The sequence below is a fragment of the Phyllobates terribilis genome, unplaced genomic scaffold, assembly GCF_046119375.1.
Source record: "Phyllobates terribilis strain yellow unplaced genomic scaffold, ASM4611937v1 Scaffold_1__5_contigs__length_1240528914, whole genome shotgun sequence".
Taxonomy (NCBI): domain Eukaryota; kingdom Metazoa; phylum Chordata; class Amphibia; order Anura; family Dendrobatidae; genus Phyllobates; species Phyllobates terribilis.
In genome coordinates this window covers 1,199,834,834-1,199,860,863 of record NW_027362761.1, presented here as the reverse complement: position 1 = coordinate 1,199,860,863, position 26,030 = coordinate 1,199,834,834, and positions in this window count along the sequence as shown.

Genomic DNA, 26,030 nt, shown 5'->3' with positions numbered 1-26,030 from the left:
CTCCTCGTGGTGCCCCTGGAAAAGACCTGCTGCTGCAGGCCAAACTGAACGCGGACAAATCCTGTTGTAAATCTTTTGTGACGGGCAGAACGAAAGGTGTAATGTCCAACCTTTTATAGATAACAACTACAGGAATGCCTGCCACAAATAAGAATATGATGAAGAAGAAGAAGATGAAGAAGATGAAGAAGTACAATATGAAGAATGTAAAAAAAAAGAATAATACGAAGAAGGTGAAGAAGAAGAAGATGAAGAAGGTGAAGAAGAAGTGGATGAAAAAGATGCTGAGGATGATGAAGGAGAAAGTGTGGGAGAAGTAAAAAAGAAGGTGAAGAGCATGGAAGTAGTGAAACATAAATATCTGACAAAATATAAAAATACTTAACATAGTCAATATTTCCGTAACTCAGAACATCTTAAAAAAAAATATTAATTCCTGCTATTCCATTTGATTGGGCAAAACCTCTATGCCTTTATTGTCTCCCCCACCTCCCCCAATACATTCTACATTATTCTTAGTTGTTTTCCTTCATGTAGAATTAACCTACAAGGAAAGAAAGGGTTTATTTTCATTCCGATATTTCTGTCCCATTGACTTGCATTGGTTTCCGGTATCGGAATCGGCGATATCCGATACTTTTTCGGTATCGGTCCTATCCAATCCGATCCGATATTTCCCGATATCGGAAGGTATCGCTCAACACTACCCATCACTAATCATACCGCCTGTGCTGCCGATATGATTAGCGAACCGGGGTGGGGCCCTCTGTTCTCTGTACAGGGCCCATGGGGGTAGGGGCTTGGGGACGTGGCCATCAGGACCCGGGGCCCACCGGGGGATTTCCCGATCCTCCGGTGGGCCAGTCCGCCCCTGTATCTGGCTAGAGGTTATATGCCCTAAGGCCTGGAAGACTGAGAGTCCTGACAGAGGAGACGTGATGAAATGTTGCTAAGAAGTGCGACTGATATTCTATTTTAAAAAAATCTTGTGACTGAACTGTGTTTTTCACAAGACTGAGTTGGGCTGATACCTGTGGTGGCTGATTGCTTCTGGCAAAGATCTATAAGACCGGTTAGCACTCCTGTTCTCCCTGACAGTCACCAACACACAGCTCTCAGTGTTGTTGACTGTTTGAGCCACGTGCTTCTTCCTGAGACCCAATATGAGAATGTACTTTATACTTAGCAGTGACCCCTAAGTTTATGTGACTGAGTTTTAGGTTTTCTAAAATATATCTGGCAGTCACTCTACCTTCAGACAACTTAATCTCATTTAATGTAATGTGATAAATGGACAATCTGCAAATTACTTTATCTCTAGTTATCGTAATCCCTGAAAACCAGTCCTAAGTGCTGATGTAAAGTGCTGAAGAGTGGTAGTCGCGGCTGAGCTGCTGTCCGTTTGCACTCTGGCACTTTACAGGCAATGGGTGTCCCAGTCCTAGTGTGCTGTAGGGAGTGGGGTGCATCACACTCACTTGTAGGCCACAGGCCTCCGTTGCCTCCAAGCTTCCGTCCTCAGGAGCCGCCACACACAATACATGGGACACCAAGTTCTTTGAAACTGTCAAACTTTTACTAAATAGTCCAAGTTCATCAGGTGGGCACAGGTGAGATAGGGCACAGCAATTCACAGTTTCTGCCTTGTCAGCACAACTTTTCTTCAGTTCATATTATGTTCTAACACTTTGTATACTGTACATCACAATACATTATATCACATTACAATAGAGGTTTGTTACTTTCACATATAAAACCACACGGTGGTATTTACACAGTGCATCTGTTGTCTTCAGGGACAAGAACAGGGTAAGACAGTCCTCGTCCCTACACTGATACTAGGTGTCTTTCTTCTGTATCGCTTTGAAGTGTGATCCATCTCTAGAGATGGCTATAGATTTCATGAAGAGGTGGGGCTTCATTTCTCTACAGGAAGTGGAGGTGGATCTTTGACTCGCTACAAGAAGTGGAGGAGGGTCTTTGTCTCAATACAGGAAGTAGATGCGTCTCTTTTTCTTTGAACTAGAGTTGGAGGCGGGTTTTTGTATCTCTACAGGAAGTGGAGGCGTGTCTTTATCTTTCTACAGGAAGTGGAGGTGGGTCTTTGTCTTTCTACAGGAAGTGGAGGCGTGTCTTTATCTTTCTACAGGAAGTGGAGGTGGGTCTTTGTCTTTCTACAGAAAGTGGAGGTGTGTATTTGTCGTTTTACAGGAAGTGGAGGCGTGTCTTTGTCTTTCTACAGGAAGTGGAGGCATGTCTTTGTCTTTCTACAGGAAGTGGAGGCGTGTCTTTGTCTTTCTACACAAAGTGGCGGCGTGTCTTTGTCTTTCTACAGGAAGTGGAGGCGTGTCTTTATCTTTCTACAGGAAGTGGAGGTGGGTCTTTGTCTTTCTACAGGAAGTGGAGGCGTGTATTTGTCTTTCTACAGGAAGTGGAGGCGTGTCTTTGTCTTTCTACAGGAAGTGGCGGCGCGTCTTTGTCTTTCTACAGGAAGTGGAGGCGTGTCTTTATCTTTCTACAGGAAGTGGAGGTGGGTCTTTGTCTTTCTACAGGAAGTGGAGGCGTGTATTTGTCGTTCTACAGGAAGTGGAGGCGTGTCTTTGTCTTTCTCCAGGAAGTGGAGGCGTGTCTTTTTCTCTGAACAGGAGGTGGGGCAGATCTTTGTCTCTCTTCTCCTGCTCTCCTGTTTGTCATACTGCATATATGCATAACAGAGAGGCATGCTGCTAGCTCAGGCGGCAAGTCATTGGACAATGGTAGAAGCAATGCATGCTGGAAAGTAGGGGAGAGAAATATCCTGTACCCATAGTGCTGACAGAATGTTGATGAAGCTGAATCGCTACCTCAAGGTAAGTACATGGCAAGTTACAGAGCATAAGATTAGGACAGTTTCTGAACATATAAAACACAAAATTCAGTGTTACCTTATGGGGAATGAGGATAGCAGGGCTATTGCAGGCTTTGTATTTAAATTTCAGATATTCGCCCTCGCATGAACCACAGGTAGAATTTCCTATTAAGTGAAATCTGATAAACAGATCGAATAGTTTAGGATTATTTTATTATTACTATTTTGAGAATATGGGTCGATTTCCATTAAGATTATGTCCAATCCGTAACATCTCGTATATTTAGAGTTTCCGAAGCAAACACTTGTCCCGTTTTTTTCCGATGAAAGTGATAATATATTCCATTTTAGTATCGATTCATTATAAACAAACTAAGCACATGATGTAAATATTTCTGGTGAAACACCATTATTTATGTCTCGGGGATAAGTACGTTCTCCATTGTTTATTATTTCTGCCATTAACGTCGATAACATTAGATTCCATCTCCCGATTGCCTTGTGTGGGCATGGAGAGCTCGTTAACGAGAGCCGAGTCCCGTCTCTTCAGAATCTGCTTTTCCCTCTGAAACATTACATATGGAACAAACTTTCTCCTGCTACATGCTCATTTACAATCTCTAATAAGAAATTCTAATATTACACGTTATCCTCCAGAATGTTATGTCATGCCATTTATTATCTTTAATAATTAATTTTTAGTCTTTTTTTTCCCCACAACGGTCAACTACTCTTGTAGTGGCTAAGACAAACCTTCAAAAGCTGAAAATGTAACGCTACCTCCCTTCCATTATCACTCCCTTCCTACTCTATCTTCTATGTGATGGTGGCCCCTATTAATGATCTCCAGAACTTCCTGCCATGCTAACCAAAGCCTTCACATTAAGTTTCCCCTATTGCTTATTTCTAGAAACATTGTCCTTCCCACATCATGTTTGGACTTCAGGATAGTGTACCAGTTATTACAGATATTGCAAAGTTCAACTTAACATTTAATACTTTTCTTACTATTCACATTACTGCCATGTTATTCATTAAAAGGATATTCCTGTCTACACTAATAGGCAGGTGATAATTGTTAGATAGGGCTAGATCGGGGGGCCATATGTCCTCCATTCTCCCCTGGTTTTCTCCTGGCCTCAAGACAATGACCAGGATGTGTTGAATGGAGTGATTCGCAGAACCAGAACGTAAGAGTCACATCTACCCTACGACCTGCTCTTGCCGCCATATTTATTCTGGTGCTGGAGAAGACGTCAGGACTAGTGATGAACGAATATGTTCGAAATCCGATCTCAAAAGTTAAATTTGACATGAATATGGCACATTCAGATTAGTGATCGGAAAGGCGAGCATTTTTTCTTAAATTCGGGAACATTGGTAACATTCGGCGAATAAGTGTCGGAAAATGATTGTTGGGCAACTACAGTGTTTTTCACAGCATAGTGCTTGTGCGTGATGAGCGGTGGGACGTGTTTGATGAGTGAAGGGGCTGGGGAGAGCTCAGAAGATGTCAGAGGAGCGGCGCACTTGTAATCTTTTTTTTTTTCTTCCTGTAACTTTAAGTGAGTAAAGTGTTGTTAGCCAATCAGAGCGCAGGAAGCATCCACACTGTCCAGACACAAGGGCTTCTGCCATTGGCTGCTGAAATCACATGTCTTCTTTATATAAAGAGCAGCCATGCTCCCTCAGCGCCATTTTATGCATGTCACTGCTGATAGATGCTGCTGCTGAGTGAGCTCCTGTTTAATGAGAGATATTAGCTAGATAGCTAGGTGGTTGTTTTGAAGTCAGATAGTGTAGATAAGTTCTCTGCTGTGTACCTGTGAAATCGACCTTGCAGCACATTTTTTTTTTCTTGTGCAATTTCTCAGGTTCAGACAAAAACAACAGGGCCCATGGCTTAGAACTGTGTTGTGCACTGCTTGTATTGTGCTCTATGCACGAGTATCCCTTCAATCTACTTTTTTCACTTGCTAGTGTGATACAGCAAGTAAGCAAGCCCTACTAGCCCACCTGTTCATTTAGTAAGGTTGAAATTCAGTGTATGCAAACTCTGCAGAGCTCCTGAGTGCAGAGCGCAAAACTCTTTTTTTTCATTTGCTAATTTGATAGCGCAAGCTATAGTAGCCCACTTTGTCATTTTTTGTGGGTGAAATTCAGCTGTATGCACAATAACAAAAATATATTTTTTCTGTTGCTAGCCAGACTGCAAAAAATATTTTTATCTGTCACAAACGTGTTACACTCTGCTAAAAGCCACCTACTGCTTTAGTAGCGTTGAACTTCAGCTGTTTTCAGAGCTTATGCAGATTAAAAAATTCAATTTTTTGCTGTGACTAATGTGACACAGCAGGCTAGATCTGAGTTTGAAACATTTTGGAGCATATATTTTATGTTATACAGGCCTCATCCACAGTAAAAAATACTGTCTTCGATTCATAACGTTATAATACAGCAGGGGACATCTCAGTTTGAAATAGTTTGGAGAATATCTCGTATGTTATACAGGCCTCATCCACTAGGGGAACATCTCAGGGTGCCAAGGGAGGGTAGTTCACTGCGACCGAGGGGGGTTGGTGATACCAGAAAAATTGTTAGTGAAGGTGCAAGAGGTGAGGAACAAATAGAAGAGGAAGAGGTGATGGGCGAATAACAGCCAGAAGATGAAGAGGATAATCATCCCCTCTCATGTTTGGCAGGAGGGGACAGAGGAAACAAGCATCGGAGTTACCCAGACACCAACACAGCATGGGCTTGAACCTCATGGAAGAGCCCGACATATGAGTGCCTTCTTGATGCAACATGATTCTTGTATAGTTAGGATTCAAAATAATGATGACTACTGGGTTGCCACTCTGTTAGATCCATGTTATAAGAGTAAATTTTTCCAGATGCTTCCCGCCCTGGAAAGGGGCCCACGAATGCTGGAATATCAAAGCACGCTTTTACACAACCATAATATAGGTTTTTCCCAAGACAGCAGTGATGCACACAGTGTGCATTGCAGCTCTACACTTCCAACCTCCGACACGTCAGTTTGTCAACGCCAAAATATTAGCAGTAGTGTAAGTGGCATAAGCAATTTCTGTGAGTCCTTTCACACATTTTTTAGACCAGCTTGTGCACCAGCACAACAGAGTACAAGTCTGACACGTGGTGAACGACTGGAGAGGATGTTCCAGTCCTTATTGAGTCTCCATCTGCTGGATTGACTGTAGTGGAAGAGGGGTCGTTCCTAATTCAACTATTTCTACTGTAGTGAAATTGATGCCACTTCGCTGGTGTCTGCCACTAATTTTTGTAAATGTGGAGAATACTGATTGGGTCTCCATCTATGGGATTGGCTGCAGTGGAAGAGGTATACGTCCCCTTTACACTACTTCTAATCTACTGAAATTGATGCCACTTCGGTGGTATCAGGCCCTAATTTTTTAATGTGAACACTCCTGGTTGGGTCTCCATTTGTTGGGTTAGCTGTAGTGGAAGAGGTTTTGGTCTCCAAAATTGGTTTTCAATAAACACCCATCAGCCGCCTCATCAAACGCATCTGCTGCTTCTTCCTCCTCCTCTGTTACCATGCCAAATATTGTCACGCCGGTCTCCGACCGCAGAACCTCCGGTTACCTGCTCCAGTCAGGCAGAGTGAGACCCGTCAGCTCTAACGGAAGCGAACATGCCTGCTAACTGAGCACACCACATGTTTTTCAATCCACCATAACATCTCTGTCTGCACCTCACTCACAGTCCAGTCCAGCAGTTTGTCCGGTTCACCGTACTCTGCCCTCTCCCAGCACTGCAGCCAGACCTCGGTCCCGTAGTTATCATCACGAAAAAGATTGTTTCCTCCTACACATGACAAAGCTAAGAGATTGAACTCCACCATCTTCAATTAGTTGGCCATGGAAATAGTGGTGCCAGGCCCTAATTTTTTGAAATGTGAACACTCCTGGTTGTGCCTCCATTTGCTGGGTTGGTTGTAGTGGAAGAGTTGTCGATCGCAATCAGGGGCGGACGGGCACATCGGAGGATCGGGAAAACCCCCGGTGGGCCCCGGGTCCCAATGACCACGCCCCCGAGCCCCACCCTTCTACCCGCCTGGCCCTGTACAAAGAACAGAGGGCCCCCCCCCGGTTCGCTAATCATATCGGCAGTACTGCCGATATGATTAGTGATGGGCCATCTGCAGCGGCAAAGCAGGGAGAGCGATCTCCCTACTCTGCATGCTGCCGCAGTGCCCCTCTGCGCAGCGCAACACTGCCAGCGCGTGCGCAGGAGGTCGGTTTCAGGGCGATGACGTCATCGTCCTGGGACGGCTTCCTGTGCGCACTGTGGAAGACGGACCCGGCGTCGCCCCAGGTAGCGGCAGCAGAATCTGTGGGCTCCTGTCAGGTATATATTATTGGAGGCAGCAGAATCTATGGGCTCCTGTCAGGTATATATTATTGGAGTCAGCAGAATGTATGGGCTCCCACCAGGTATATATTATCGGAAGCAAGAGAATCTATGGGCTCCTGTCAGGTATATATTATTATTGGCAGGAGAATGTATGGGCTCCTGTCAGGTATATATTATTGGAGGCAGCAGAATGTATGTGCTACTGTCAGGTATATATTATTGGAGGCAGCAGAGTGTATGGGCTCCTGTCAGGTATATATTATTGGAGGCAGGAGAATGTATGGGCTCCTGTCAGGTATATATTATTGGAGGCAGGAGAATGTATGAGCTCCTGTCAGGTATATATTATTGGAGGCAGGAGAATGTATGGGCTCCTGTCAGGTATATATTATTGGAGGCAGGAGAATGTATGTGCTCCTGTCAGGTATATATTATTGGAGGCAGGAGAATGTATGGGCTCCTGCCAGGTATATATTATTGGAGGCAGGAGAATGTATGTGCTCCTGTCAGGTATATATTATTGGAGGCAGGAGAATGTATGGGCTCCTGTCAGGTATATATTATTGGAGGCAGGAGAATGTATGTGCTCCTGTCAGGTATATATTATTGGAGGCAGGAGAATGTATGAGCTCCTGTCAGGTATATATTATTGGAGGCAGGAGAATGTATGGGGTCCTGCCAGGTATATATTATTGGAGGCAGGAGAATGTATGGGCTCCTGTCAGGTATATATTATTGGAGGCAGGAGAATGTATGTGCTCCTGTCAGGTATATATTATTGGAGGCAGGAGAATGTATGGGCTCCTGTCAGGTATATATTATTGGAGGCAGGAGAATGTATGTGCTCCTGTCAGGTATATATTATTGGAGGCAGGAGAATGTATGGGCTCCTGTCAGGTATATATTATTGGAGGCAGGAGAATGTATGAGCTCCTGTCAGGTATATATTATTGGAGGCAGGAGAATGTATGGGCTCCTGTCAGGTATATATTATTGGAGGCAGGAGAATGTATGTGCTCCTGTCAGGTATATATTATTGGAGGCAGGAGAATGTATGTGCTCCTGCCAGGTATATATTATTGGAGGCAGGAGAATGTATGTGCTCCTGTCAGGTATATATTATTGGAGGCAGGAGAATGTATGGGCTCCTGCCAGGTATATATTATTGGAGGCAGCAGAATGTATGGGCTCATGTCAGGTATATATTATTGGAGGCAGCAGAATGTATGGACTCCTGTCAGGTATATATTATTGGAGGCAGCAGAATGTATGGGCTCATGTCAGGTATATATTATTGGAGGCAGCAGAATGTATGAGCTCCTGTCAGGTATATATTATTGGAGGCAGGAGAATGTATGAGCTCCTGTCAGGTATATATTATTGGAGGCAGGAGAATGTATGAGCTCCTGTCAGGTATATATTATTGGAGGCAGGAGAATGTATGGGCTCCTGTCAGGTATATATTATTGGAGGCAGCAGAATGTATGGACTCCTGTCAGGTATATATTATTGGAGGCAAGAGAATGTATGAGCTCCTGTCAGGTATATATTATTGGAGGCAGGAGAATGTATGGGCTCCTGTCAGGTATATATTATTGGAGGCAGGAGAATGTATGTGCTCCTGTCAGGTATATATTATTGGAGGCAGGAGAACTTATGGGCTCCTGCCAGGTATATATTATTGGAGGCAGGAGAATGTATGGACTCCTGTCAGGTATATATTATTGGAGGCAGGAGAATGTATGGGCTCCTGCCAGGTATATATTATTGGAGGCAGGAGAATCTATGGGCTCCTGTCAGGTATATATTATTGGAGGCAGGAGAATGTATGGGCTCCTGTCAGGTATATATTATTGGAGGCAGGAGAATGTATGGGCTCCTGTCAGGTATATATTATTGGAGGCAGGAGAATGTATGGGCTCCTGTCAGGTATATATTATTGGAGGCAGGAGAATGTATGGGCTCCTGTCAGGTATATATTATTGGAGGCAGGAGAATGTATGGGCTCCTGTCAGGTATATATTATTGGAGGCAGCAGAATCTATGGACTCCTGTCAGGTATATATTATTGGAGGCAGGAGAATGTATGGGCTCCTGTCAGGTATATATTATTGGAGGCAGCAGAGTGTATGGGCTCCTGTCAGGTATATATTATTGGAGGCAGCACAATGTATGGGCTCCTGTCAGGTATATATTATTGGAGGCAGCAGAGTGTATGGGCTCCTGTCAGGTATATATTATTGGAGGCAGGAGAATGTATGGGCTCCTGTCAGGTATATATTATTGGAGGCAGGAGAATGTATGAGCTCCTGTCAGGTATATATTATTGGAGGCAGGAGAATGTATGGGCTCCTGCCAGGTATATATTATTGGAAGCAGGAGAATGTATGGGCTCCTGTCAGGTATATATTATTGGAGGCAGGAGAATGTATGTGCTCCTGTCAGGTATATATTATTGGAGGCAGGAGAATGTATGGGCTTCTGCCAGGTATATATTATTGGAGGCAGGAGAATGTATGAGCTCCTGTCAGGTATATATTATTGGAGGCAGGAGAATGTATGGGCTCCTGTCAGGCATATATTATTGGAGGCAGGAGAATGTATGGACTCCTGTCGGGTATATATTATTGGAGGCAGCAGAATGTATGAGCTCCTGTCAGGTATATATTATTGGAGGCAGCAGAATGTATGAGCTCCTGTCAGGTATATATTATTGGAGGCAGGAGAATGTATGGGCTCCTGTCAGGTATATATTATTGGAGGCAGCAGAATGTATGGACTCCTGTCAGGTATATATTATTGGAGGCAGGAGAATGTATGAGCTCCTGTCAGGTATATATTATTGGAGGCAGGAGAATGTATGGGCTCCTGTCAGGTATATATTATTGGAGGCAGGAGAATGTATGGGCTCCTGTCAGGTATATATTATTGGAGGCAGGAGAATGTATGTGCTCCTGTCAGGTATATATTATTGGAGGCAGGAGAATGTATGGGCTCCTGCCAGGTATATATTATTGGAGGCAGGAGAATGTATGTGCTCCTGTCAGGTATATATTATTGGAGGCAGGAGAATGTATGGGCTCCTGCCAGGTATATATTATTGGAGGCAGGAGAATGTATGGACTCCTGTCAGGTATATATTATTGGAGGCAGGAGAATGTATGGGCTCCTGCCAGGTATATATTATTGGAGGCAGGAGAATCTATGGGCTCCTGTCAGGTATATATTATTGGAGGCAGGAGAATGTATGGGCTCCTGTCAGGTATATATTATTGGAGGCAGGAGAATGTATGTGCTCCTGTCAGGTATATATTATTGGAGGCAGGAGAATGTATGGGCTCCTGCCAGGTATATATTATTGGAGGTAGCAGAATGTATGGGCTCTTGTGAGGTATATATTATTGAAGGCAGGAGAATGTATGGGCTCCTGTCAGGTATATATTATTGGAGGCAGGAGAATCTATGGGCTCCTGTCAGGTATATATTATTGGAGGTAGGAGAATCTATGGGCTCCTATCATATATATATTATTCGAGGCAGCAGAATCTATGGGCTCCTGTCAGGTATATATTATTGGAGGCAGGAGAATGTATGGGCTCCTGTCAGGTATATATTATTGGAGGCAGGAGAATGTATGGGCTCCTGTCAGGTATATATTATTGGAGGCAGCAGAATCTATGGGCTCCTGTCAGGTATATATTATTGGAGCCAGCAGAATGTATGGGCTCCTGTCAGGTATATATTATTGGAGGCAGGAGAATGTATGTTCTCCTGTCAGGTATATATTATTGGAGGCAGGAGAATGTATGTTCTCCTGTCAGGTATATATTATTGGAGGCAGCAGAATCTATGGGCTCCTGTCAGGTATATATTATTGGAGGCAGCAGAATGTATGGACTGCTGTCAGGTATATATTATTGGAGCCAGCAGAATGTATGGGCTCCTGTCAGGTATATATTATTGGAGCCAGCAGAATCTTTGGGCTTCTGTCAGGTGTATATTATTTGATAATCATGCCCACTGCCCAGCTCCTGCCATATGTTGATCGCCAACCAGATAAAACAAGGCAGCTGGAGGCTGGGATTCGCAGCATGGTAAGGCCCAAGCGTTCTTGGCCCCCCACGCTGAAAATCGCAGCCCGCAGCCAACCCTTAAAATGGCGCATTCCTCATAGCACCATTTCCAGGTGCTTTACCCGGCTCTTCCAGTGGCCCTGGTGGTGAGTGGCACCCTGGGTAATAATAGGGTTAGTGTGGCGCCCCTGAGGGTTCAGTTGCCACAGAGGTACTGCACCTCACTCAGAGGTGTGGTGCCTCCCTTCACTCAGGTAAGGAGGGAGTGCTGCCCGGATCCCCAACCACCTGCATCCAACACTACACTGCTCCAGGCCGGCTGGAGGGGCGACATGCAGAGCGCAGCTGCTGAGCCCTGTCCCTGGCTGGAGTGGGGAGAACCCAAAGGTAGGGGGAACCAGTAGTGGGTGTGGATGGAGGAAGTAGTTTAGTGGAGCACTCATACAATAAAGATATAAAAAGAAGCCATCTTAGAATAGTGCAGTCCAGTCAGTGAGAGGAGAGAGTGAAGACAGTCAGGGAGCAGAGTCTCTGTCAGAGGTCTGCTCCCCAAGCAGGGCCTAGCCTCAGAGGCCGAGGAGGGGAACAGGGAGGAAGCTCCGTTCTGAAGAGAGGATCCTAGGTGGTACGGCGAGTGCAGGCGGCACCCGTACACCCCGAACCTGCCAGGTGTCAGGAGGATCTAGGCCGCAAGAAGGGGACCGGCCCCTGGCCCTGTCGTGCAGCTTCAAGCCTCGGCTGGAAAAACCGGAGGCTTCTGACTTCTATAGCCAGAAGCCGAACCCCCGCTCCAATCCTAGTAAGGTCAAGCAGGTCTGTGTAACTCCGACGGAGAGGGGGGACCTCGCAGCACCCGAACAGGATTCACAGTGGGAAGCGCAGGGCAGGAGGGAGTAAGACCCAGCGTGAAGTCTGTCTAGAGAGGTACATAAGAAAGTGGGGTTCTGCCAGGCACACCCGAGCTTCCTGAGGAAGGACTGAACCCCTGCCCGGTGAACGCAGTGCGACGCGGGAGTCTTGCACCAGTACAGTGCACCTGTGGACTGTCTAAGAACTGTGAGTAAATCTTGGATGACTGCACGGTACTGCCTCCGTCCCTTTCTTTTGCCGGTGCCATTTCCCTGCCTGCAGTATAAGGCCCAGTGCACCTCCATTTATCTATACTGAACTGGAGCTAGCTCTACCTGTGGAGAGCCACACCATCCCTGCTGCCGTAACACCAGCTCCAGAGGACCTGCTCCGCAGCGGCGGCTCCCTTTAGCCGCATTCCACAGGTGGCGTCACAAACTTTCCAAATCCCCTATAAACTATTCCCCCTTTTACTGACTGCTCTGGGTCACGGACCGGGCCAGCTACGGTGATATCCCCCAGCAACCAGAGGCCCGGCTGCCGAGTACCCCACGGCCCAGGGGGCGCGTCATCAGTACCAGGCCAGCTTTGTATTATCAGCTGGTACTAATCCTGAAATTCATGGTGTCACGCCAAATTAGACATAGCCACCATGAATTTCTAGTAAACAGAAAAAAGAAAATTTTTTTTTTTATTAAAAATAAAGCACATTTAGGGACTCCATCTTTAATAAAGAAAAATCCTCACTCCAACGTAATCCATAGGTCTTCTGTCTTCAGCTCTGCTAGATCTTTGCCATCAGACAAATATGTCTGCTGACAGAGATGAGCAGGCACAGAATGACACTGGAGCACTGTTACTGTGTAGTGCAGTGCTATGTTTCCTTTTTTGTCATTTCATGCAGTGTGGAAATCTTCGGAAAAGTGTGGATTGTGCTCTGGAAGTGATCAGTTATAGCTAACTATGTTATTTTCTGCAGAGATAAGTCCTGCATAGAAGATGTGATATATCGGTCTGTGGCAGATAAAGAACTTCACCTAGAGACATCACTGGTGAGTATGTGTATTACCTATACACACACACTGACACTATATACAGAGCTCCTGTGTATAATGTCACTGGTGATCACTGTATTACCTGTACACTGACACTATATACAGAGCTCCTATGTATAATGTCACTGGTGATCACTGTATTACCTGTACACTGACACTATATACAGAGCTCCTGTGTATAATGTCACTGATAATCTCTCATTATCTGTACACTGACACTATATACAGAGCTCCTGTGTATAATGTCACTGGTGATCACTGTATGACCTGTACACTGACACTATATACAAAGCTCCTGTGTATAATGTCACTGGTGATCCCTGTATTACCTGTACACTGACTCTATATACAGAGCTCCTGTGTGTAATGTCACTGGTGATCACTGTATTACCTATACACACACACTGACACTATATACAGAGCTCCTGTGTGTAATGTCACTGGTGATCGCTGTATTACCTATACACACACACTGACACTATATACAGAGCTCCTGTGTGTAATGTCACTGGTGATCACTGTATTACCTATACACACACACTGACACTATATGCAGAGCTCCTGTGTGTAATGTCACTGGTGATCACTGTATTATCTATACACACACTGACACTATATACAGAGCTCCTGTGTATAATGTCACTGGCGATCACTGTATTACCTGTACACTGACACTATATACTGAGCTCCTCTGTATAATGTCACTGATGATCACTCTATTACCTGTACACTGGCACTATATACAGAGCTCCTGTGTGTAATGTCACTGGTGATCACTTTATTACCTATACACACACACTGACACTATATACAGAGCTCCTGTGCATAATGTCACTGGAGATCACTGTATTACCTGTACACTGACACTATATACAGAGCTCCTGTGTATAATGTCACTGGTGATCACTGTATTACCTGTACACTGACACTATATACAGAGCTCCTGTGTATAATGTCACTGGTGATCACTGTATTACCTGTACACTGACACTATATACAGAGCTCCTGTGTATAATGTCACTGGTGATCACTGTATTACCTGTACACTGACACTATATACAGAGCTCCTGTGTATAATGTCATTGGTGATCACTGTATTACCTGTACACTGACACTATATACAGAGCTCCTGCGCATAATGTCACTGGTGATCACTGTATTACCTGTACAGTGACACTATATACAGAGCTCCTCTGTATAATGTCACTGATGATCACTCTATTACCTGTACACTGACACTATATACAGAGCTCCTGTGTGTAATGTCACTGGTGATCACTTTATTACCTATACAAACACACTGACAGTATATACAGAGCTCCTGTGCATAATGTCACTGGAGATCACTGTATTACCTGTACACTGACACTATATACAGAGCTCCTGTGTATAATGTCACTGGTGATCACTGTATTACCTGTACACTGACACTATATACAGAGCTCCTGTGTATAATGTCACTGGTGATCACTGTATTACCTGTACACTGACACTATATACAGAGCTCCTGTGTATAATGTCATTGGTGATCACTGTATTACCTGTACACTGACACTATATACAGAGCTCCTGCGCATAATGTCACTGGTGATCACTGTATTACCTGTACAATGACAAAATATACAGAGCTCCTGTGTATAATGTCACTGGTGATCACTGTATTACCTGTACACTATATACACTATATACAGAGCTCCTGTGTATAATATCACTGGTGATTACTGTATTACCTGTATACTGACACTATATACTGAGCTCCTGTGTATAATGTCACTGGTGATCACTGTATTACCTGAACACTGACACTATATACAGAGCTCCTGTGTATAATGTCACTGGTGATCACTGTATTACCTGTACACTGACACTATATACAGAGCTCCTGTGTATAATATCACTGGTGATCACTGTATTACCTATACACACACACTGACACTATATACAGAGCTCCTGTGTGTAATGTCACTGGTGATCACTGTATTACCTATACACACACACTGACACTATATACTGAGCTCCTGTGTATAATGTCACTGGTGATCCCAGTATTACCTGTACACTGACACTATATACAGAGCTCCTGTGCATAATGTCACTGGTGATCACTGTATTACCTGTACAATGACAAAATATACAGAGCTCCTGTGTATAATGTCACTGGTGATCACTGTATTACCTCTACACTGACACTCTATACAGAGCTCCTGTGCATAATGTCAATGGAGATTACTGTATTACCTGTACACTATATACACTATATACAGATCTCCTGTGTGTAATGTCACTGGTGATCACTGTATTAGCTGTACACTGACACTATATACAGAGCTCCTGTGCATAATGTCACTGGTGATCACTGTATTACCTCTACACTGACAGTATATACAGAGCTCCTGTGCATAATGTCACTGGAGATCACTGTATTACCTGTACACTGACACTATATACAGAGCTCCTGTGTATAATGTCACTGGTGGTCCCTGTATTACCTGTACAATGACACTATATACAGAGCTCCTGTGTATAGTGTCACTGGTGATCATTGTATTACCTGTACACTGACACTATATACAGAGCTCCGGTTACGGGTCCGGGTGGTGGAACCTCTGTGCCGAGGTGCAAGGTGGGACCCAGAGGGGCGTGACTAAGTATCCACCCGAACCGACCCTGGTCGTACGGCAGCTAACAACACCGTGACCAGGGTGGATCCGGGCAGAGGGACCAGGTGCTACTCTGGGGACGACCTTGTAAGAGAGCAGGTGGCTCCCACGGGTCAGAGGGCTGGGACTGACCGGTATGGTGGATGGGCACGGCAAGCAGGCGGAAGTCTCTGGTAGCTGACAGGAGGTCACAGTTCGAGAAAGCAGGGCAAGTAGCAGTCTTTAGGTTTACCAGGAAGGTGGTCACTTGGTCACAGCAAGTGACGGCAGGGTCTCCAGGCAGGCTGGCAGAAAGCAAGCAGGTACTCATAGAATCATAGAATCATAGAATCATAGAATGGTAGAGTTGGAGGGGACCTCCTGGGTCATCTGGTCCAACCCCCTGCTCAAAGCAGGATTCACTAAATCATCTCAGACAGATTTCTGTCCAGCCTCTGTTTGAAGACGTCCATTGAAGGGGAACTCACCACCTCTCGTGGCAGCCTGTTCCACTCATTAATCACCCTAACTGTCAAAAAGTTTTTTCTAATATCTAATCTGTGTCTCCTCCCATTTAGTTTCATCCCATTGCTTCTAGTCTTTCCTTGTGCAAATGAGAATAAAGATGATCCTTCTACAATGTGACAGCCCTTGACATATTTGTAGACAGCTATTAAGTCTCCTCTCAGTCTTCTTTTTTGCAAGCTAAAAATTCCCAAATCCTGCAACCGTTCCTCATAGGACATGGTTTGCAGACCAGTCACCATTCTGGTCGCTCTTCTCTGAACTTGCTCCAGTTTGTCTATGTCTTTTTTAAAATGTGGTGCCCAAAACTGTACACAGTATTCCAGATGAGGTCTGACCAAAGAGGAGTAAAGACCGATAATGACTTCACGTGATCTAGACTGTATGCTTCTGTTAATACATCCCAGAATTGTATTTGCCTTTTTTGCTGCTGCATCACACTGTTGACTCATGTTCAGTCTATGATCTATTAGTATACCTAAGTCTTTTTCACATGTACTGTTGCTTAGCTCTATTCCTCCCATTCTGTATATGCTTTTTTCATTTTTATTGCCCAGATGTAGTACTTTGCATTTTTCCCTGTTAAAAACCATTCTGTTGGTTGCTGCCCACTGCTCCAGTTTATTTAGGTCTTTTTGAATCTTCCCTCTCTCTTCTCTAGTATTAGCTATCCCTCCTAGCTTTGTGTCATCAGCAAATTTAATCAGTTTACCCTCAATTCCTTCATCTAAATCATTGATAAAGATGTTGAACAATACAGGTCCCAGGACGGAGCCCTGTGGTACCCCACTTGAGACATTCATCCAGCTGGATGTGAAGCCATTTACAACCACCCTTTGAGTCCGATCACTAAGCCAGTTATGAATCCACCTAACAGTTGCCTGGTCCATTGCATACTTGGTCATTTTTTCAATAAGGATGGTGTGAGATACTTTGTCAAATGGTTTGCTGAAGTCAAGATATACTATATCTACAGCATTTCCCTGATCCACCCAGTCAGTGATTCTGTCATAGAAGGAAATTAAGTTAGTCTGACATGACTTGTTAGTTACAAACCCATGCTGACTCTGGTTAATCACTTCATTCTTATCCAGGTACTTACATACATGTTGTTTAATAATTTGTTCAAAGATCTTTCCTGGTATAGAAGTCAGACTCACCGGCCTATAGTTCCCTGGGTCCACCTTCTTCCCCTTTTTGAAGATAGGAACAACATTTGCTCTTCTCCAGTCTTCTGGGACTTCTCCTGTTCTCCAAGAATTTTCAAAGACTATGGAGAGTGGTTCTAAAATTTCTTCTACGATCTCCTTCAGTACTCTGGGGTGTAATTCATCTGGACCTGGAGACTTGAACTCATTTATGTTAGCTAAATATTCCCTCACAATCTTTCTGTTTACAGATAACTTGGATTCCTCTATTCCTTTAAAAGGACAGTGAAGATTAGTTGATGTTACATTTTCTTTCTGAGAGAAAACAGATGCAAAATAGGAGTTAAAAAGTTCGGCCTTCTCAACATCCTCTCTTACCATTTCTCCATTTTCATCCTGTAAAAATCCTATAGCATCTTTGACTTTTCTTTTACTTTTGACATACCCCCAAAATCCTTTTTTATTGCTTTTGACATCTCTTGCAAGCCTTAATTCATTGTCAGCTTTAGCTAACCTGATACGTGCCCTGCAGGATCTGCAGACTGCATTATAATCTTCTTTAGATATGCCTCCCTCTTTCCATTTAATAAACATTTCTTTCTTTCTTTTTAGCATGTGTTTAAGTTCTGTGTTCATCCATCCTGGTTTCCTTAAATGCTTCCCATTCTTCCTACTTTTCGGGATTGTTAACGATTGTGCTTTGAGAATCTCATTTTTAAAAATTTCCCATCCTTCCTGGACATTTTTGTCCTTAAGGACATCCAGCCATTGGATCCCTCCTATTCTCTTTCTGAGTCTCTTAAAATCTGCCTTTCTAAAATCTAACCTTGAAGTTTGAGTCTTCACATGTCTTCCTCCTCTAGTTATCCAAAATTCTATAATAGCATGATCGCTGCCTCCTAGGGTCCCAGCCACCTTTACCTCCTCAACCATTTCCTCCCTGTTTATAAGGATTAGATCCAAAGTAGCAGATCCCCTTGTTTTCTCCCCTACCTTTTGGAAGATAAAGTTGTCAGCAAGAGAGGATAAGAATTTGCTTGACCTGTTAGTTTTACTTGAGAGAGATTCCCAACAAATGTCTGGATAGTTGAAATCTCCCATGACCACTACGTCATATTTTTTTGAGAACTTGGTCATTTGATACATAAAGAGTTCATCTATATCTTCAGCTTGCCCAGGTGGCCTGTAGTAAATGCCTACAATGGTGTCCTTTCCGTTGTTCTCTCCTTGTATTCTTACCCAAACAGTTTCCACAGAACTCCCAGTCTCTGAAGCTTCAATCTCTGTGCAGATATACGCTTTTCTAACATACAATGCAACACCTCCTCCTCGTTTATCAAGTCTGTTTCTTGCAAATAAGTTGTATCCTTTTAGCCTTTTATTCCAATCATGTGTATCGTCCCACCAAGTTTCAGTGATTCCAATGACATCATATTCCTTTTCCTGCATTAGTAGTTCCAATTCTCCTTGTTTGTTGCCCATGCTTTGTGCATTTGTATAAAAACATTTTAGTTTGTGATTGGTTTCTCTTCCTCCCATATTTTTATTATTTAAATTGTTTTGTCTTTGTTCTTCCTTTCCACTTCCAGTAGCAGAGATCTCAATAGTATTTGTCAGCTGTATGGCTTTTTCTGGCCTTTTGTTTCCCTTCCCACATTGTTCTAGTTTAAAGCTCTCCTGATGAGTGTAGCAAGGCGACTTCCAAATACACGTTTTCCAGTCTTCGTAAGGTGCACCCCATCTCTAGCAAGTAGTCCATCGTATAGGTAATTCATTCCGTGAATGAATCCCAGGTGCTCCCAGGTGAGCAGGCTGACGGACACAGCAGGTAACAGGCAGGTAACTGGTGGACGCTCCCAGGTGAGCGGTCTGACAGACGAGACAGGTAACAGGCAGGTAACAGGTGGACGCTCCTAGGTGAGCGGTCTGACAGACGAGACAGGTAACAGGCAGGTAACTGGTGGACGCTCCCAGGTGAGCGGTCTGACAGACGAGACAGGTAACAGGCAGGTAGCTGGTGGACGCTCCCAGGTGAGCGGTCTGACAGACGGGGCAGGCGGATGCTCCCAGGTGAGCGGGCAGATAGCCAAGGCAGGTAACAGGCAGGTAACAGGTGAGCGCTCCAGGTGAGCAGGCTGGCTGGCTCGGCAGGTAATGGACGGATAACAGGCTGGCAGGCAGGACGAGAAGTCAGGCTAGCAGCGGAACCTGAGGGCTGAAGCACAGGTAAGACACAGTGCAAACAACTTTGCTCGAGCACCTCCATTTTGGAGGAGGTGCCTTAAATGTGGGAAGTCCTCTGGCCATTGGCTGGGGACTGTTTAGGAAGACGCGCGCTGTCCCTTTAAGAGGGGGGGTTGCGCGCGCGCCCTAAGCACTCTGCTGGAGGAGGAACGTGCGCCGGCCGCAGCAGGGAACGGAGCGCAGGGAGAAGCCGCGCCAGAAGCCGTGGCGGGAGAGATTGTGTCCCTGTCTGACATGGGGCAGGGACGCTGCTGCGCAGACAGAGAGAGGAGCGCTGGAGGGGCCCACGCGAGGAGCGCGGAGGTGAGAGGGACGGCGTCCCTGCCTAGCAGAAGGTCGGGACGCCGATGCTACAGCTCCTGTGTATAATGTCACTGGTGATCCCTGTATTACCTGTACACTATATACAGAGCTCCTGTGTATAATGTCACTGGTGATCACTGTATTACCTGTACAATGACACTATATACAGAGCTCTTGTGTATAATGTCACTGGTGATCCCTGTATTACCTGTACAATGACACTATATACAGAGCTCTTGTGTATAATGTCACTGGTGATCCCTGTATTACGTCTACACTGACACTATATACAGAGCTCCTGTGTATAATGTCACTGGTGATCACTCTATTAGCTGTACACTGACACTATATACAGAGCTCCTGTGTATAATGTCACTGGTGATCCCTGTATTACCTGTACACTGACACTATATACAGAGCTCCTGTGCATAATGTCACTGATAATCTCTACATTATCTGTACACTGACTCAGGGCCGGCTCCAGGTTTTTGTGGGCCCCAGGCGAAAGAGTCTCAGTGGCCCTTTTAGCAAATACCACGATTCATGATGCACAGATACGGCGGAGAAATATAGGTATACAACACAGGGCCCAGCCTGCCACCTCATCCTTCACATATGCAAACATGCACGCACACACACAGTACGCAGACATGCATGCACACACACACAGTATGCAGACATGTATGCACACACACAATACGCAGAAACGCACACACACAATATGCAGACACGCACACACACACAATACGCAGACAAGCACACACAATACGCAGACACGCACACACAATACGCAGACACGCACACACGCACACAATACGCAGACACGCACACACAGTGCACAGACATGCGCATGCACACGGTACGCAGGCATGCACACACATACACACATGAACATGGTACACAGATATACAAACACAATACGCAGACACGCACAGATACATACACATACATATTTGAACACATTCTTAAAAACACATATAAACCAGACATAAATATATATGCACAGTCATACACACTGACATACACAGACATTCACATCATACATGCACACACATAAATAAATATTTTTTATATGGGGATTGGGGAAGCTCGCTCACCTGCCCCCTGGCCTGTGTCCCATCCAGCTCCTCAGTCATGTGGCAGTGCAGGGCCTCAGGTGTGTCACATGGCCCTGGACCATCAGGGGGGCACACTCGCCGTCAGGGCCTGGGCCGCTTCCCCGGCATCTGTGCAGGGCCGCCGGTGTTGTTCAAGCCCTGCTCTGCTACATGCAGCAGCAGCAGTGTGCAGTCAGTGTGCTGCTGCTCCATTAGGCCTAGTGCTGTCACTTTCCAGACATGGCCGCGCGCTGTGTGCTGTGCGGCTGTGTCTGGTAGTAATGACGCGGCAGGTGTGACAGACATGCACAATTAAAGGCGCAGTGTCGTCCCTGCGTGTCATTACTACCAGACACAGCCGCACTGCGCACAGCGCGCGGCCATGTCTTGAAAGTGGCAGCTCTGGGCCTGATTGGTGGAGCAGCAGCACACTGACTGCACACTGCTGCTGCTGCATGTAGCAAAGCAGGGCTTGAACAGCACCGGCGGCCCTGCACAGATGCCGGAGAAGCGGCCCGGGCCCCGATAACGAGTGGGCCCCCCTGATGGTCCAGGGCCCCGGCCCTTGCCCAGGTACGCCGGGTGCTGACGCCGGCCCTGCACTGACTCTATATACAGAGCTTTTTTACATTTTCATTATCAGTCACTATCTGGTGCCATTATGTGCCATGGTCATGGCGTGGCGGTATTTGTCCCTTGTATGTGGTATTATTCGGACAGTCACTATGTGGTGGTAATATGTGGTCTTCTCATGGTGTGGCAGTATATATACCTTGTACTTAGTAGTATTTGATCACTATGTGGTGGTATGTGTTCTGGTCATGGTGTGGCAGTATTTCTCTCTTCTATATGGTATTATTAGTCTAGGTATAGTGGATTGTTGTCAGTCATTTTTTTTTTCGGATATTAAGAATGGGAACATTCTTTATTTGCAATACATATTAAATACTTGGATGTTTAACCTCTCCCTGTGTTGTGACTACTACACAGCAGCAGAGATGCACATCAGCTCAAGACGCAAAAAATAAGCCGTCACACAGCCTCAGATCCCAAAAAAATTAGAACACTACGGTGCGCAGAACATGGCGCGGAAAGTGTGATTTTTTTTTTTTTCAAATTTGTGAATTTGTTTTCACCACTTAGATACCAGTAAAGGTATACATGTTTGGTATCTACGAACTCGTACTGACCCGAGGCATCACACTGTCACGTCGGTTTTACCATATAGTGAACATGGTGACTAAAAAACCCAATAAACAAACGTGTAATTGCACTTTTTTTGCAATTTTACTGCACTTGGAATTTTTGTTGCCATTTCCCTGAACACTATATGGTAAAATAAATGATTGCATCTGAAAGTACAACTCGTCCCGCAAAAAAATTGTCTTGACCTGGTACGGCCAATATGGTTTCTTACCTGATGGCATACCTTCTCCCACCTTACCCAAGTATCCCGTGATCCCGTCCCAAAATAAAAACACTACAACCTGTTATTCTTTGGATAAATTTTGGCCACAGTGGCCATTTTATTAACAAATAACAATAACAATCAAATTAACAATGAAATAAATATAAATTTGGATGGAGGGTTCTTGGAGCTAATAGATCTGGCTATTAAAATAAACTATAAGAACTCAACTGCCATGTTACCCTCAGCCGTACACCACCAGCTCGAGGGCACCAAACTTCCACAGTCCGTGAAAGACAAACCAACTAAAAGCTCCCGGGGTAAAATCCCGTCCAGAGCCCAGAACCGACTGCCAGATCACCCCCACTTAATTTAAACGACCTGGAATTTTCCCAATTCCTTCCACTGACAATTCGGTACCAACTCCAAGAACCCCACCCCCCGCCAACCAAGCCACTGTGACAAGCAGACCCTGTTAAAATGCGCCATTTTCAAACTAATTGAAAAGACAATAAACAACAAAAAAAGGGGAGGGTGGGTGGGAATTCCTCTTCTGCTGCTCCTCAAGGAATGGCGGTTTTCCCGCACTTTTTACTTTATAACCGCCTCTCCCACTGCCCGCCTCCCAAACTTCCCACTATCCAATCCCCATAACCGCCACTTTTAAAAGGGGAAACCTCCAGGCCAATCCCGGTCATGGGGGGCTTCCCACTAGCTGTGCCTGTCTCCAGCCCCCTCCTTTCCTGCTGGTACAGATTTTTATATGACTACAATTTACATTCTGCTGCTTACACAAACATTTTTGCAGTTTACAGGACACTTCTTACACTTGCTTGCATCCAGGTTTCATGTGAAAGAGTGTTCTCAAAGCTGAAAATTGTAAAAAATCGTCTGAGGTCTTCGATTGGACAGGGGCTTTTACAGTCACTCCTTCTGTTGAACATTGAATATGACATTTCAAGGAACTTAGACTATGATGACATTATTAATACGTATGCAATGTCATCTTCTGTTCTGAAGAAAAACTTTTGTAATTTTGCTGCTGATTGACTGTTAGTGTGTGTTTATTTGTTGTTTTGGGCCTTTCACTAACTATTGAATGGTATTGTATTATAGAGGAGAGGAAAATGTGCAATACAAACTTCCAAAATACTTACAGAATTCTTTAAGTTTTCCCAATGGGCCAAGTGGGAAAGTATTTCTTGTTATTGTCCTGTTATGGCACTTTATCACACACTGGTGTGAATAAGATAACAGTGTTCCTCTTTTGCCAGGAGTGTTTCTTTAGTTTGTTATTTATTCATTATATTGGTTATTTATTGGTTAATAAAGTTGATTCATTTTGAAAGAGTTTGTGGACTTATGTTATTCCTATATACGGTAACTGCATGGTGCTGGTGGGCCCCAAGATTGATTTTTTCCTGGTGGGCCCCAGGTACTCCAGTCTGGCACTGGCCAGATATGACAATCTTTCTTAGGGTCTCCTCCAGCTCTTTCTCTCTCACTTTGCTTCTATGCTGCCTAATGTGGGGACTCCATCTTCAGCCACTGATCACCGCTCTACAGTGACTGGACCACCAGTTGGAGACTGAACTCACCACATGGCTGAACAGCCACTTCTGGTGCAAGGGCTTGCCTTAAATTCCCGCTCTTCCTTCTCCTCAGAGCTTCTCTGTGTCAACTGCTTTACCTTTGAGTTTCTCCGGAGCTTCTTTCTCATGGTCCGTCTCCATCAGCATGACCCACTATCCTTGTACAATCCCCTCCTTTTTGTAGTGGCCATGTGGAGAGTTCTTGTAGCTTAGAGTAAAACTTTGCATGTCCACATGGGGTGAAAAAAGCTGCAAGTCAATATTGAAAATTGAAGTCTTCCTTCTGTCACCATTTATAATAGGTAGTTTCATGGATAGTAGACAAAGAGCGATCAGTACAAGACTCATCCGTGCCAAGGTGTGGACGAGTTTTAGGTCAGAGATTAAAGACCTTTTTAACGGGTCAGGTATCTGATTAGAAATGCTTCCTCATCACTATAGTAAAAACGTATGTATATGGGGAGTCCCAAAAATGTATTGACCGGCACTAGGAGACATACTGCACCCCTTAACCAATACAAGATATTTGGACACCAAATCGACGGCGAGGACATGATCAGCTCGTTACTTCTTATGCAAAATACAGATGACTAATTTACATTCGGATGGAAAATTCATAGAAAAATGTCCAGAAATGTGAAAGTCACCATCACAACCCATCCAACTTGTAGAGGGAGTTTCGATGGAGGAAGCCGCCTACATGCACAGTCACCTCTCTTCTTTATCTCCTCGATATGGCCAGCAAAATATTGAACAGGTACACAGGGGTCACTGGTCTCCCCATTTTTCTAATACCAGATCTCTACCTATAACACATTTTTTGGCATTCCTCTTTAAGAGATTGCTTTTTTTTGCAATGGCAGAAGCGGAGGTTTCATCAGAAGCAAACCCACGTGTCAAATACCTCAACTGTGTAATTCTAATGTAAAAAGTACATGAACTGCTCTAATTTGTGCATTTGTTTCATGCGATATATTACAAATGTAAAATCTCAAAGTGCGCACACTGAAATATTTTGCATTTTTTCACTTTAACAAAAGGTGGAGGTGTGAGGATTAGTCAGACATCGACTCCCCATTGAGATTTGTGCAGAAAACTTAGAACTAAACTACAAAAAGCTGCTCCGTGAAAGAACAACCTCAAAGACTGACGATTATGTATCGAAAAGTTTAGGGTGTGAGTGTCCCTACACAGGGATGATGTTTTATCTGAAGGGATAATTAAAATGAAATGGGGTGAGGGGTTGAACCGAGTGGGCTGGTAGAGTGGGAGCTCACAACTCTTTACAATGGGACGGGTGGGAGTTCAGCCGAAAGAAATGAAAATTTGAGAAGAAACTTTGCACAAAATTGTTGCTACGGTTAAAGTCTTATTATACAGTGGTTTCATAGAATCATAGAATGGTAGAGTTGGAAGGGATCTCCAGGGTCATCATGTCCAACCCCCTGCTCAATGCAGGAGTCAGTGAACCATCTCAAACAGATATCTGTCCGGCCTCTGTGTGAAGACTTCCATTGAAGGAGAACTCACCATCTCTCATGGCCGCCTGTTCCACTCATTGATCACCCTCACTGTCAAAAAGTTTTTTCTAGTATCTAATCTGTAACTTCTCTTCTCAGTTTCATTCTATTGCTTCTCGTGTTTCCATGTGCAAATGAGAATAAGGATGATCCCTCTACACTGTGACAGCCCTTAAGATATTTATATATTGCTATTAAGTTTCCCCTTAGCCTTCTTTTTTGCAAGCTAAACATTCCCAGGTCTTTTAATCGTTCCTTGTAGGACATAGTTTGCAGTCCGCTTACCATCCTGGTAGCTCTTCTCTGAACTTGCTCCAGTTTTTCAATGTCT